The following is a 3,461-nucleotide window of genomic DNA, read 5'->3' as shown; positions in this document are numbered from 1 at the left end:
TGCGCCTGAGTCCAGTTTCGGTTCACGCCACACGGTCCGATGACACTGTGTATATGTTCTCTTTTTCTACTTTGTTCAGACAGTTCCCATGACTGCAAGGAGTCTCTGAGCTCATTTTTCCATAAGGCTTCCTCATCCTTTTTGTTACTTTTTATTTCTCTTCCCGTTCGTCTGCTGTTGATTTTCCGCTCTCAACCTTATTCTCCTTCCTCGTCTCAGACACTCGATCTTACTATCTGATTCTCTCTGTGCACAAACATTTCCTTCATCTACCCCCTTCCTTTCTTTTCAACCCAGCCCCTTTGTTCTCTCTCATCTCTAATAACTAGAATCTCTTTATTATCTGAAAGTTATCACAGGTTTTACACTTTTGATCTGATACAAACTAAGATCTCAGAGCACCATGTTTCTTTATTATCCTGCAACATCTTCACATAATGCCTTTTTTTAAATCAAAACTTCCCACACATCAACAGATGATTTGATACTGTAATCGGCTAGAGTTCTTTGAAATGTTGGTGTTATTTCACGGAGAAATGCCATCTGATGTTTAATATTTATATAAAGTTTCTCTTAATTAAAGTAGTGTTGTTCTCTGAGTTACTTTGCAGTTGCATATATAAACATATACACCATATTCACACAAAAATCATGGCAAACTGGTTTCTTGAGCACAACAATGAAATCGGTGTACTCAAGTGACCTCCACTGTCAACCGATCTCAGTCTAATAGAGCATCTTGGGATTATGATTGAACAGGAGATTAACATCATGGATGTTGCTGTAACCTCAGTATGGACCAGAATCTCTAAGGAATGTTTCCAGCATCTTGTTGAATCGATGCTATGAAGACTTATAGCACTGCTGTAAGCAAAGTAGGTCCAGCCCTATAACTATTGATGTTTCCGGTGAGTGTTTTGGTCAAATTACATGAAACACGAGGATTTTTCTTTTTAATTATTTGTTTTCCAGTTTATAAAGCTGTAAATTAAATATTTTTGGAGTGTGAGCTGTTGATAAGAATATGTAACTGTCAAGACATCATGTTAGGGTCTGACAATGCTACTGGCACTTTATATCTTCATGGTAGGTTACACTTCCATCCAATCCTAATCGTAGCCTTGAAATTCTGTATTTCCATCACAGCTTTGGGCCTCTTATGATGTGTTGTTATGATCCCTCCACACTTCATATATATTTGTGTGCGTGACATTCAAGTAAGAAGCAGACATTATCTTTTATAAGGATGGTGTTTAAGAATACTTGAAACCCATAGCAACACACCTACCATGGCTTATAGCTGTAAACAGCATTTTCCAGATGTAGATTAAATAAGTTCTCATGAATAGAGCAACACCTAATACTCTTTTTTTTGTTTGATGACTGGTTTGATGATGGTACTTACGACAAAAGAGTTAAGCTTCAGCAGATATCCTCGTGTCTGTGTCAACTAGATCTAGCGTTAATATAAAGATACAACTTGGGTTCTTCAAACCATCAGCTTGTTTTTTTTAAAGCATGACTACAAATATTTTTATAACATGAACAATTCTTCAACTGTAACTGAGCAGTTATAATGAAAGTAATTTTTCCACAGCTTTAACAAAGCACATGTTTTATTATTTCAGAAAATCCTTCTTTTAAGACTTTTTTAATTCTGAGGAATTGTTGCTTGTAGCTCACTGCTTTACTGTCTGAGTCTCTTTTTAGTTCATAAATATTTTTAAAACTGGCAGCAGTGTGGAAAATATGAAATTGCCATAGCAAATATAAAGTTAGTGAAGTGGCAGTTTACATCTTGTTTTCCGTCACTCTGCAGCGCCTGGGTTTGATTTTTGTGACAGCGGCATGTTGGCCATTCTTATTCATGGGGTGTAAAATTGTAACATTTTTTCAAAGCCACTGGTGTGTCACAGTTTCACACAGTGTTTACTCTGGCACAGGTGGCCCACTGGGTTTGCCAATTGTGAAATGTGAGTGTCACTCCAAACGTCTAATTTGTCATGCTGGTGAGATGTATTTTAACCAAAGAGTATAAAAATGATCTGCAGTTATTGTTTTTTTTTATTTGACCCTTATCAACTAACTGTAATTAAAAGTGTCCAATCCCAATTCTAGTCTTTAAAACCTAGCCAGCGGTTAGCAATAATTTTTTACAAGGGACCACTTGAAAAACTGAGACTGTTGTGGAGTTCCACACCAATGAGCTGAACTCAACTCTGCTCAGTACTTTTAAAAAAAAATCTTTTTTATGTTTATAGGCCCATATCTGTCTGTAATCCAATTTTTTATGCCAACATTTCTTGGCTAATGTCAAAAGAACATCTTTTGCATATGTTGTGGAATCTACTAAAACACCATTATGCATTACTCGGGAATAAGAGCATGCAATAAGAATGTGTTGTGCATGTTTGATCTACAAATGGGTTTATTACAACAGGAGACACAGGCTCTCTCCTGTGGAACAGGAGCTTCCAGTTTGTATTTAGGAGACAGATATGCTTTCAAGTTTTAATATTAGCCTTAGTGGAAAACTTTCTTTTTTGATAAAGCTAATAGCAATGGTAAGATTAGGTGACCTTGAAAAATAGGTTATGATGTTCAGGATCCACGATGAGCTGATCAATTTTCCTCACACATTCATTTTTTATTTTTGTTTCAATCTCTTCTAGTTTGTGTTTTATCCTAGTCTCTTTTTTTCTCTTCTAATCCCCTTACCTGTCAAAGACTCACAACCGTTGGCTTCCCCGCCTTGAGTCTGGTTCTGCTGGAGGTCCCTTCCTGTTTAAAGGAAGTTCTTCTTGTTTTTCTCGCTTTTAGAGAACAGTCTTGTTGTTGGGGTTTTCGCTTCTATATCGTTTGTATATGGTCTGGTAATGGTAGAGATGGAAGTGCCAGAGTTGAAGGTGCTAAGATTTTTGTTGGGAGTGACCAGCAGGGACAGTGTATCAGTATATCAGTGAGACCTCTCATGTGTCAGATACAATGTTGGAGAGGCAAGATAGTGTGACAACCCCTAAAGCGAGCAGCTGAAAGAACAAGAAGATTATAGGGTCTTTAGCTTTCAACATAAAGCTCCTCAAAGCAGCTGTTGTTATGAGTTGACACAATATACATCAAAATGTTTAGACTAAAATAATAATTATTGTAATAATTAATGTCCTGACACTGATTGGACAATAATAGAATGGCCTGTCATGTAAAAGTTGGCTATTTTAAATGACTAACCACCAACCCTGAACTACTTCCTAGATTTTAAAGTACTAACACCTGCACACTTCATGCTTCTGCGTGATTTACAACAAACAAAGAACAGCAATACTCACAAGTTAAGGCTAATTTAAGAATTTCAATAAATGAATGATCTTAAAAGATAACAGCTTGCTCATAAGGGCCCAGATGTAGCGAATGAAACTAAAACTGAAGTTGGATTCACAGCTGTAACAATAAAACACATTCTG

The sequence above is a fragment of the Pundamilia nyererei genome, unplaced genomic scaffold, assembly GCF_000239375.1.
Source record: "Pundamilia nyererei isolate P.nyererei 1_Seehausen unplaced genomic scaffold, PunNye1.0 scaffold00074, whole genome shotgun sequence".
NCBI classification, from domain to species: Eukaryota; Metazoa; Chordata; class Actinopteri; order Cichliformes; family Cichlidae; genus Pundamilia; species Pundamilia nyererei.
Note: the sequence above shows the minus strand (reverse complement) of the source record.